Source organism: Salvelinus namaycush, chromosome 10 (assembly GCF_016432855.1).
Source record: "Salvelinus namaycush isolate Seneca chromosome 10, SaNama_1.0, whole genome shotgun sequence".
Classification (NCBI taxonomy): Eukaryota; Metazoa; Chordata; class Actinopteri; order Salmoniformes; family Salmonidae; genus Salvelinus; species Salvelinus namaycush.
Genome location: NC_052316.1, coordinates 26,259,634 through 26,272,947, shown reverse-complemented (window position 1 = coordinate 26,272,947; position 13,314 = coordinate 26,259,634). Strand labels below are relative to the sequence as shown.

General features: G+C 42.7%; 1 pseudogene; it reads right to left on the bottom strand.

The window, feature by feature from the left end:
- LOC120054269 overlaps positions 1–13,314 on the bottom strand; it is a 44,888-nt pseudogene that overhangs the window by 9,840 nt on the left and 21,734 nt on the right.

Here is a 13,314-nt window from a genome sequence, read left to right as displayed (position 1 = left end):
GTTGGTGATGATGATGATGTTGTTGGTGATGATGATGTTGTTGGTGATGATGATGTTGTTTGCGATGATGATGTTGTTGGTGATGATGATGTTGTTTGTGATGATGTTGTTGTTGGAGAGGATGATGTTGTTGTTGATGATGATGTTGTTGGTGATGATGATGATGATTGTGTTGATGATGATGGATGATGTTGATGATTGTGTTGATGATGATGATGGATGATGATGATTGTGTTGATGATGATGGATGATGATGATTGTGTTGATGATGATGATGATTGCGTTGATGATGATGTTGTTGTTGGTGGTGTTGGTGGTGAAGATGGATGATGATGATGTTGGTGGTGGTGATCATGGATGATGATGATGTTGATTGGAATGATGATGTTGTTGGTGATGATGATGTTGTTGGTGATGATGATGTTGTTGATGATGTTAATGAGGATGTTGTTGTTGGTGATGATGGTGCTGTTGGTGATGATGGTGTTGGGGTTCTTGGTGATGTTGTTGGTGACAATGTTATTGGTGATGGTCAATATAATAGCTTTGTTGTTGGTGATGATGTTGTTGTTGGTGATGATGATGTTGTGGATGTTGTTGGTGAAATTGTTGTTGCTGATGTTGTTGTTGCTGATGATGATGTTGTTGTTGTTGCGGATGATGTTGGTGGCGATGATGTTGGTGGTGATGATTTTGTTGTTGATTCTGTTGTTTGCGATGATGATGTTGTTGTCGGTGATGTTGTTGTTGGTGATGTTGTCTGTGGTGATGATCTTGTTGTTGATGATGTTGTTGTTGGTAATGGTGATGATTTTGTTGATGATTATGTTGTTGGTGAGCATGAGGTTGTTGGTGAAGATGATGTTGGCGGTGATGATGTTGGTGGCAATGATGTTGTTGATTATGTTGTTGTTGGTGATGATGATGTTGTTGGTGATGATGATGTTGTTGGTGATGTTGATGATGTTGTTTGTGATAATGATGATGTTGGTGATAATGGTGTTGGTGATAATGATGATGATGTTGGTGATGATGTTGTTGTTTGTGTTGATGATGTTGTTGTTGGTGGTGATGATGTTGGTGGTGAAGATGTTGTTGGTGGTGAAGATGTTGTTGGTGATGGTGATGATGGATGTTGTTGGTGATGTTGTCAGTGATGATAATGTTGGTGGTAATGATGATGTTGTTGTTGGTTATGTTGTTATTGGTGACGATGTTGTTATTGGTGATGATGTTGTTGTTGGTGATGATTATGTTTTGTTGATGATGATGGTAATGAGTATGTTGTTGTTGGTGATGGTGATGATGTTGTTGGTGATGATATTTTGTTGATGATGATGATGTTGGTGATGATGATGTTGTTGTTGGTAATGATAATGATGTTGGTGATGATGATGAATGTTGGTGATGATGAATGTTGGTGATGATGAATGTTGGTGATGATGATGATGTTGTTGGTGATGATGATGATGTTGGTGATGATGATGTTGATGGTGATGATGATGTTGTTGGTGATGAGGATGATGTTGTTGTTGGTGATGATGATGTTGTGATGATGATGTTGTTTGATGATGATGTTTTTGTTGCCGATATTTTTTTTCACGTTATTTGCAACTTATTTTGTACATAATGTTTCTGCAACCGTGTCTTATGACCAAAAAGAGGTTCTTGATATCAGGGCAGCGATTACTCAACCCGTACTGGAGGAATTCTTCTTCAATGAGTCGGATGGGAAGGATTTACTCCAGACACCAAACAAGGCCCTCATCTCCGCCATTCGCAGGAGGAAAAGACGGAGGTATCGTGAACGACGGTCCGGGTGCCTTGTAAGGATCAGTCGCCGACAGGGTAATCTACCTTTACCATCGGTCCTATTAGCCAACTTACAATCAATCGATAATAAAATAGACGAACTACGAGCATGTATATCGTACCAACGGGACATTAAAAACTGTAATATATTATGTTTCACTGAGTCGTGGCTGAACGACGACATGATTAACATACAGCTGGCGGGTCTTAAGCTTTTTCGTCAGGATAGAACAGCGGCCTCTGGTAAGACAAGGGGAGGCGGCCTATGCGTATTTGTAAACAACAGCAGGTGCATGAAATCTAAGGAAGTCTCAAGGTTTTGCTCGCCTGAGGTAGAGTATCTTATGATAAGCTGTAGACCACACTTTTTACCAAGAGAGTCTACATTAATATTGTCTATTTACCACCACAGACCGATGCTGGCACTAAGACCGCACTCAATGAGCTGTATACGGCCATAAGCAAACAGGAAAACGCTCATCCAGAGGTGGCGCTCCTAGTGGCTGGGGACTTTAATGCAGGGAAACTCAAATCAGTTTTACCTCATTTTGATCAGCATGTTAAATGCGCAATCAGAGGGGAAAAAAACTCTAGACCACCTTTACTCCACACACAGAGACGCGTACAAAGCTCTCCCTCGCCCTAACACTTAGCAAATCTGACCGTAATTCTATCCTCCTGATTCCTGCTTACAAGCAAAAACTAAAGCAGGAAGCACCAGTCACTAGATCAATAAGATAGTGGTCAGATGAAGCAGATGCTAAGCTACAGGACTGTTTGCTAGCACAGACTGGAATATGTTCCCGGGATTCTTCTGATGGCATTGAGGAGTATACCACATCAGTCACTGGCTTCATCAATAAGTGCATCGATGACGTCGTCCCCACAGTGACCGTACGTACATACCCCAACCAGAAGCCATGGATTACATGCAACATCCGCACTGAGCTAAAGGGTAGAGCTGCCACTTTCAAGGAGCGGGACTCTAACCCGGAAGCCTATAAGAAATCCCGCTATGCCCTCCGACGAACCATCAAACAGGCAAAGCGTCAATACAGGATTAAGATTGAATCGTACTACACCGGCTCCGACGCTCGTCGGATGTGGCAGGGTTTGCAAACTATTACAGACTACAAAGGGAAGCACAGCCACGAGCTTCCCAGTGACACGAACCTACCAGACCAGTTAAATTACTTCTATGCTCGCTTTGGGGCAAGTAACACTGAAACATGCTTGAGAGCACCAGCCGTTCCAGACGACTGTGTGATCACGCTCTCCGTAGCCGATGTGAGTAAGACCTTTAAACAGGTCAACATTCACAAGGCCGCAGGGCCAGACGGATTACCAGGACGTGTATTCCGAGCATGCGCTGACCAACTGGCAAGTGTCTTCGCTGACATTTTCAACCTGTCCCTGACTGAGTCTGTAATACCAACATGTTTCAGGCAGACCACAATAGTCCACCATTATTAAGTTTGCCGATGACACAACAAGGGTGGGCCTGATCACCGACAACGATGAGACAGCATATAGGGAGGCGGTCAGAGACCTGGTCGTGGACAATAACCTCTCCCTCAACGTGATCAAGACTAAGGAGATGATTGTGGACTACAGGAAAAGGAGGACCGAGCACGCCCACATTCTCATCGACAGCTCTGTAGTTGAACAGGTTGAAAACTTCAAGTTCCTTAGTGTCCACATCTAACAAACTATCATGGTCCAAACACACTAAGACAGTCGTGAAGAGGGCACGACAAAGCCTATTCCCCCTCAGGAGACTGAAAAGATTTGGCATGGGTCCTCAGATCCTCAAAAGATTATACAGCTGCACCATCGAGAGAGCATCCTGACTGGTTGCATCAATGCCTGGTATGGCAACTGCTTGGCCTCCGATCACAAGGCACTGCAGAGGGTAGTGCCTACGGCCCAGTACATCACTGGAGCCAAGCTTCCTGCCATCCAGGACCTCTATATCAGGCGATGTCAGAGGAAGGCCCTAAAAATTGTCAAAGACTCCAGCCACCCTAGTCATAGACTGTTCTCTCTGCTATCGCATGGCAAGTGGTGACGGAGCGCCAAGTTGAGGTCCAAAAGGCTTCTTTTAACAGCTTCTACCCCCAACCCATTAGACTCCTGAACAGCTAATCAAAGGCCTACCCAGACCCCTCTTTTACGCTGCTGCTACTCTCTGTTTATAATCTATGCATTGTCACTTTAACTCTACCTACATGTACATATTACCTCAATTGCCTCAACTAACCGGTGCCTCCACACATTGACTCTGTACCGGTACCACCTGTATATAGCCTCGCTTGTTATTATACTTGTTGGTGATGATGTTTTTGGTGGTGATGATGTTGTTGTTGGTGATGATGATTATGTTGTTGGTGATGATGATTATGTTGTTGGTGATGATGAATATAATGACGTTGTTGGTGATGTTGATATTGTTGGTGATGATGATGATGTTGTTGGTGATGACCAATGTTGTTGTTGGTGAAGATGTTTGTTATGTTGATGTTAGTGATGATGATGATGTTGGTGATGATGATGTTGTTGGTGATGATGTTGATGATGTTGGTGATGACGATGATGTTGGGGATGATGATGATGATGTTGTTGGTGATGATGATGGTTGTTGGTGATGACGATGATGAAGTTGGTGATGATGAAGTTGTTGTTGTGATGATGATGTTGGTAATGATGATGTTATTGATGATGATAATGTTGTGTTGGTGATGATGATAGTGTTGGTGATGATGTTGATGATGTTGTTGTTGATGATGTTGTTGGTGACGATGATGATATTGGCGATGATGATGTTGTTGGTGATGATGATGTTATTGGTGGTGATGATGTTGTTGTTGTTATTGGTGGTGATGATGTTGTTGTTGTTGATGATGATGTCGTTGGTGATGATGCCGTTGGTGATGATGTTGTTGTTGGTGATAATGTTGATGTTGGTGATGATGTTGTTGGCGATTATGTTGTTTGTGATGTTGGTGATGTTGTTGGTGAAACTGTTGTTGGTGGTGATGATGTTGTTGGTGATGAATATAATGATGTTGTTGATGATGTTGTTGGTGATGATGAATATAATGACGTTGTTGGTGATGATGATGTTGGTGATGATGTTGTTAATGATGATGTTGTTGTTGCTGATGATGTTGATGATGATGGTGGTGTTGTTGGAGATGTCGATGATGTTGGTGATGATGTTGTTGATGATGGATGATGGTGATGATGATTTTGATGATGTTGTTGTTGGTGACGATGGATGCTGTTGTTGGTGATGCTGATATTGTTGTTGGTGATGATGATGTTGTTGGTGATGATTATGATGTTGGTGGTGAAAATGATGATGTTGTTGGTGGTGATGATGTTGTTGTTTTTGATGATGATGATGTTGGTGGTGATGATGTTGTTGGTGATGATGTTGGTGATGTTGATGATGCTGGTGGTGATGATGATGTTGTTGTTGGTGATGATGATGTTGTTGTTGGTGATGATGTTGATGATGTTGTTGGTGATGATGATGGATGTTGGTGGAGATGATGATGCTGGTGGTGATGATGATGTTTATGGATGTTGGTGATGATGATGATGGACGTTGGTGATGATGATGTTGGTGATGTTGATGATGATGATGATGTTGTTGGTGATGATGACAATGTCGGTGATGATGAAAGTGTTGGTGATGATGTTGGCGATGTTGATTTTGTTGTTGGTGATGATGTTGTTGGTGATGCTGATGTTGTTGGTGATGATGATGTTGTTGTTTGGTTATGATGATGTTGTTGGTGATGATGTTGTTGGTGGTGATGATGTTGTTGGTGGTGATGATGTTGTTTTTGGTGTTGTTGTTGGTGATATTGTTGTTGTTGGTGATGATCATGATGATGGATGATGTTGTTGGTGATGATGTTGTTGTTGATTATGTTGAAGATTATATTTTGTTGATGATGTTGTTTTTGTTGATGATGTTGTTGTTGATAATGATGTTGTGTTTGTTGATGATGGATGATGTTGGTGATGATGATGATGTTGGTGATGATGATGATGTTATTATGTGATGATGATGTTGTTGGTGATGATGATGACCATTCAGCCACATGGACAGAGGATAGGATAGAAACAGACATGATGTATCATACACTCAAACAAATACAGACATATGGAGACAGGGTAGTCACTTTACCCCTATCTACATGTACATATTACCTCAACTAACATGTAGCCCCTCAATTGACTCGGTACCCCCTTTATATAGCCACGCATGCACGCACACACTCCTCATTACACAGATTCCTGCCCTCCTCTTCCATCCATCTCACTCTCTCTCTGCCCATCCCTTTCTCCTCATCACTGCGACAACCACCTTTCAATTATTGGTCTCTGAGGAAACAGTAATTAGCATGGGCATGGTTTTGCATACGATTAATGCAGCCCCCTTAATTAACACCCACCTCCCTGAGCTCCTGTCTCACTGAACACAGACACAGACACACACACGCACATGGATGCACGCACGCACACGCACACTAGCCTACTTGTCCTTCATTGCCAGATGACAATAGGCTGACCTCTGTTGAATCAACAGACTGTGTAAACTCACACAGGGTCAAGGACTCCGGAGATTGAAGTAGTACTTCTCTGTTTTATGTGTGTGTGTGTGTGTGTGAGAGAGAGAGTGAGTGTGTGTGTGTGTTATGTGTGTGTGTGGCTGTGTGTTATTGGTTTATTATTGGTTAATAGCATTGAGCGACAGAAGGCGACAGAGTAAATAACTGTGACGCATATGGTTTAGACAGAGGTTTCAGACCCTACTGGCTATAGCATCGTATTATAACACCAGACACACACAGGTATGTATCAAACACAAAGCCAATAGGTGTCAGTGTTGTGGGGTGGTTAAGGAGAGCAGTAGGGCTGTGGGATCTCACTGGTAAATACTATAAGCCTCAAAAGCAACACAAGACAAAACCGACAGCCATAACCCACACCGTCTAATTACGACAGTGCACAGTGTGTGTGTGTGTGTGTGTGTGTGTGTGTGTGTGTGTGTGTGTGTGTGTGTGTGTGTGTGTGTGTGTGTGTGTGTGTGTGTGTGTGTGTGTGTGTTCTGCAGTTTGAGCTAGGAGCCAGGTGGAGTATAGGAGGAAGAGGGCAGATTTTGAGAAATTTCTACACAGACAGTGAGGCTCACGCCCTAGCGTTAGAATGTTTTTTTTTGACAGGGTGTCAGAGATGGAGAAGTTTTAACAGGTGTAGAATAGCTACTATAGTGGTTCTGAGGATGGAGTTATTAGCTAATGAAACAGAGAGATGTTTAACTACCATGTTCAATAAGATCATAAAGGACATGGAGAGTTACGTTGCATCCTGACCACGATCAAGGTCAACTGGGATGACACACACACACACACACACACACACACAAAAAGGCGTGCACATACACACTCTCTCTCTTACCAATATCTTTCGTCCAAGTATTGTCAGATCATGTTTGTTCGTTCACCAGCAGACCACAGCCAGCCATGCATAACCACGACACCACACTGCATGCAATGCACACACACACACACACACACACACACACACACACACACACACACACACACACACACACACACACACACACACCTGCCACTACACTGCATGCAACCAGCACCTAGCACAGAGCAAACCCCACCCAAACCCACTCCTATCCACATACACAGTGACTCCGACCAGCACCACCACAAAGCCATACCACAGAGTATCCACAGGACACACCATAGCACCAAGGGGGACACAAGGGGGAACAGGCACACACAGCTGGACTCACTGGGTGTCTCTTGGGGACGTCATATACCCCCTCCTTCTGTTGGCTGGTCGGAACCTGGACAACCAACCAATCACCACAAAGCCCACCAACCACACGTTAGCTTTTGTTACCATGACAACCTTCATTTTTTATGTGCCAGAAAGTACCAATTGTAGTAAATACCAAAGCAATACAAGACTGTAAAATAAAGCCGTACAGCCAAATATATAGAGACTAAAGCCTGAACATTATTGTCCCTTATAGCTTGCATCTGAGGGTGTGTGTGCGTGTGTGTGCGCATGTGCGTGCATGCATTCGTGCGAGAGAGAGAATGAGTGATGTAATCTGTATTCAAATCTATGAGTTGAGGCTTCATTTAGAGTATCAGTTTGATGTATGAACAGCTCTCTCTCTCTCCCAGCTAAGTCCCCCTCTTCTCCCTCTCCAATAAAGTGGATCAATGTGGTCTTACCACAGAGAGAGACATGTAATAAACTGGTCTGTCTGTCTGTCTGTGGCTTTGTCTCAAATGACACCACATTCATCATGTAGTGCACTACTCTTGGCCACTACTCTGTGGACTTTTGAGACAGACAAACATATTGATACAGGACAATGTCTCTATATGTTTTATTTGCGTTTTGTTCTATTGACTGATGATTGATTGTCCCTGAAGTGTAAGACTATCAAACTAATCCACCTGATTGATCTGTTGTGAATGGAAACGTCAATAAAAACCTGATGGGACAAAAACGTCTGTCTGTCATAACAGTCTGACTACCACAGATAACTACCACTGCCTGAGTACTCTCTCCATCTCTCCTCCCTCCATCTCTCCTCCGTCTTTCCTAATCCCTCTCTCTCCTCCTCTTTTCGTTCTCTTGTTTATTTCCCCTCTCATCCTTCTTCATCTCTCCATCTCTCTGGTTGTTTATTTCCAGAGGCAGACATCTTTATTCATCTGTTGCTTCCTCTGTTGCACGATTCTAACACGTCTTCTTGCGTGTGTGTGTGTGTGTGTGTTTGTGTGCGTGTGTGTTAGAGCGTGCTCTATTTTCATTCTATTATTTTTAAAGATCAAACAAGAGCCTGGTGATTAATCTCTCTTTCCCACTCCCTCCTTCATCTCCTCAGAAAAAGAGGGAGGAAGGGGAAGGAGGAGGGGTCTGCCTTACTCATGCATGTGTGTTCATTTGTGGTGTGTCTGTCAGTAGTGAAGCTGTAGGTGAGGGGTTGTTCCACCTCAAAAACAAAAAAGAGGATTTTGACACCCATCATCTCAGATTGTTCTGAAATTTGTTGTTGTTGTTAAAAACAGATAACATTAGCATTCCTGCAACATTATTTTGTTGAAATATAATTTGATCTCTGAGAAATTAAGGTAATTTGATTGCACCCAAATTGGCCATTTAAATGTATAGAATTAATATAATATTTAATAAATATAGTACCTAACATCCGATTTGGACCAAACTTTTTTCTAACAATGAGTTAAAAAGCCACTCACGGACATCCCACGTCCCACGGCGACTCCACCACAACAACGAGTATACAGTATCAGTTCTCTGTCTGATAAGTAGTATGGAGCTGCTCAATGTTAGACTTTTTTGGGGACCAAATTGGATGATAGGTACTATATTTATTGAATATTATATCAATCCTACAAATTGAAATGGCCAATTTGGATGCAATCAAATTACCTTAATTTTTCAGAGATCTAATTACATTTCAACAAAATAACATTGCAGGAATGCTAATGTTATTTTTTTCTAACTACGGAAACAATTTCCGAATAATCTGAGATGGCTTGTTGAAATGGCTTGTTGAAATGACATGGAATGACCCTGAGGGTATTCTCAAATCATCTCTATCCCATTGGAACCCTGCTCCTATCACTCACACAACTCCACCAATCAGATCCAAGCAGAGAGGAGAGGCTTGTACCTGATAAATGCTCTCTTCTGAATGGTCGCGGATGGGCTCGTGTCCCGCCTCAAACACAATGTACTACAACACAGGCAGCAGGGAGAGGAGAAGAGGAATAAAGAGAAAAATAGGAAATAGGAATAGAAGAAAAAGGACAGGCTGAGAATATGATGCAAAGATGTGATTGGTCAGACAGAATCATCTGTAGGTCCCGCCCGCAAGCAATCCCAGAAAACTTCACACACACCTCCATTCATCTGACAAGAATCCTGGGACTCCCCCACAATTCCCCACAGACGCAGATAAACAGGCAAGGAGATTGAAAGAAGCATTAAAAAGAACCATACTGATTGGATAGACAGCATTAGAGAAGCATTCTGATTGGTGTTTAGAAGTTACCTGGTAGACAGGATCCTCCAAATCTTCCTCCAGAATAGTCTGAAGACATAGGGATGGATGGAGAGGGGAGAAAGCAGAGAGGGAGGAAGACCAGTGTAGTTGACAGATAGAGGCAGCAGCACCAACAATAATCAGATAGTAAACATTGTGTGTATTGTGTGTGTGTGTGTGTGTACCTGGTACACAGCCTGTTCACATTGTTTGTCCTTCTGGGCTTTCTTCTCCATCTCCTCTCTCTGTTTGATCTGATAGATGAGCTGGAACAGGTCCCGAAGGTCCAGGATCACTGGCTCTGCCTGAGAAGGGGAGAGGAAGTAGAACACTTATATACAGTTGAAGTCGGAAGTTTACATACACTTAGGTTGGAGTCATTAAAACTAGTTTTTCAACCACTCCACAAATTTCTTAACAAACTAAAGTTTTGGGAAGTCGGTTAGGACATCTACTTTGTGCATGACACAAGTAATTTTTCCAACAATTGTTTACAGACAGATTATTTCACTTCTAATTCACTGTATCACAATTCCAGTGGGTCAGAAGTTTACATACACTAAGTTGACTGTGCCTTTAAACAGCTTGGAAAATTCCAGAAAATGATGTCATAACTTTAGAAGCTTCTGACAGGCTAATTTACATAATTTGAGTCAATTGGAGGTGTACCTGTGGATGTATTTCAAGGCCTATCTTCAAACTCAGTGCCTCTTTGCTTGACATCATGGGAAAATCAAAAGAAATCAGCCAAGACCTCCACAAGTGTGGTTCATCATTGGGAGCGATTTACAAACGCCTGAAGGTACCATGTTCATCTGTACAAACAATCATATCGCTCAGGAAGGAGACGCGTTCTGTCTCCTAGAGATGAAAGTACTTTGGTGCGAAAAGTGCAAATCAATCCCAGAACAGCAGCAAAGGACCTTGTGAAGATGCTGGAGGAAACAGGTACAAAAGTATCTATATCCACAGTAAAACGAGTCCTATATCGACATAATCTGAAAGGCCGCTCAGAAAGGAAGAAGCGACTGCTCCAAAACTGCCATAAAAAAGCCAGACTACGGTTTGCAACTGCACATGGGGACAAAGATCATACTTTTTGGAGAAATGTCCTCTGGTCTGATGAAACAAAAATAGAACTGTTTGGCCATAATGACCATCATTATGTTTGGAGGAAAAAGGGGGAGGCTTGCAAGCCGAAGAACACCATCCCAACCGTGAAGCACGGGGGTGGCAGCATCATGTTGTGGGGGTGCTTTGCTGCAGGAGGGACTGGTGCACTTCACAAAATAGATGGCATCATGAGGATATATTGAAGCAACATCTCAAGACAGTTAGGAAGTTAAAGCTTGGTTGCAAATGGGTCTTCCAAATGGACAATGACCCCAAGCATACTTCCAAAGTTGTTGCAAAATGGCTTAAGGACAACAAAGTCAAGGTATTGGAGTGGCCATCACAAAGCCCTGACCTCAATCCCATAGAACATTTGTGGGCAGAACTGAAAACGCGTATGCGAGCAAGGAGGCCTACAAACCTGACTCAGTTACACCAGCTCTGTCAGGAGGAATGGGCCAAAATTCAGCCAACTTATTGTGGGAAGCTCGTGGAAGGCTACCCGAAACGTTTGACTCAAGTTAAACAATTTAAAGGCAATGCTACCAAATACTAATTGAATGTATGTAAACTTCTGACCCACTGGGAATGTGATGAAAGAAATAAAAGCTGAAATAAATCATTCTCTCAACTATTATTCTGACATTTCACATTCTTAAGATAAAGTGGTGATCCTAACTGACCTTAAACAGGGAATTTTACTAGGATTAAATGTCAGGAATTGTGGAAAACTGAGTTTAAATGTATTTGGCTAAGGTGTATGTAAACTGCCGACTTCAACAGTATCTCTGTTGTGTGAGGGTGTCTCTGCCATACATACATGCAGAGACACCCTCACACACAAATACACAAGCATATGAGCACACACACGAATGCACAAACACATCAACTCACATCCAGTGTAATACAGCATTTACTGTCGATGTGAGGCTTTAAGGGGTGAGACTGGGGAACAATGAAATATAGAACATATTTAATATTTGATTGAGGCCTAACAGGCAGACAGTGTTTGGGGAACGACATGGACATCCCCAGTATAGTGTTGGGTTCCTACTTCCTACCACGTCTGAACTCTGATCCAGTGTTATTTAAATCATGTAGTGTGTCTGACCTCTTCCTCTTCTCATTCAGACCAACTCTCATCCCTTTCTCTTCTCGGTCTTTCATCATTTCTTTCTTTCCTCTCTCTGTCAGTTTCACTGCTCCCTCTCTCGTTTAGCTCTCGTCTCTCTCTCGTCTCTCTCTCTCTCTCTCTCTCGTCTCTCTGTATAATGAGGAATGAACAGAGACAGATCTGTCTTGTCATCTCTGTATTCTCAGAAAACACTGCAGGTACTGAACTCTTGGCAACCTCAGAGTAATACATGGCAGCTTGCTGGGTTGTGTGTGTCAAAGGACTCCAGGTCAGTTCCTGGGTGGATGGACGGGTTGATAGAGACAGTGACACACACTCACACTCATCAATATGGCATCAGAGAGCAGAGAGACGGCCTCAGATGAAACACAGACAAAACACAAGACACACAGACACAAATAATGTCAGTTAAACCAGAAGTAAAATCCAGAGTAATTTGGTCAGCTGCGTGACTTCTGGGCCTATACGTGTCTGAAAATTGAAAGCTCCGGCGGATTACGAAGTCTAAACCCTTGCAAAAGAAAACTCTCAGCCAAAGCTGCCCCCGCCCCCCCTTCCGATCCATGTGGACACATGCCCAAAGTACTCAAAGTGAAGCAGTTTAAGCACCGCCTTCCCCGGAACCTGTTATGTCCATATTAGGGATGTGACAAATGGAAAAAAGGTATGTTAAAAAGATAAGGAAAATTCATAGAATTCCACATGAATTCACAATGCAGATGGTCTATATCGTCCCTCCCATGGAGAGAGAGAGATAAGATGATCAATTATGCTGCTGTTGCTTTTGCTTTTCCCGACAGTGGTCATAGAGCTCGAGGCTCCGTGTGGGAAGTTATTAGGACATTTCTAGACTAATCAATGGAAGATGGAATTAAAATGACAGAACTAAAAGTTAAATAAGAAGGACAGGCTACAACACTAAGAGCCCACAGGTAGGCTGCTACAGTACATAATCATCTGAACGTAGTTGTTGTTATTTACTGTAAGGGAAGAAAGCGCACAGTTAAAGTTATGTAGTCTCAATTAGCTTAGCTAATGTTAGCTCGCTAGTGCATCAGATGAGAAACTGAAAACCACGTACCACCGCAAAACTGAAAGCACGTACCACCGCATTTAATCATGGCAAGGTGAC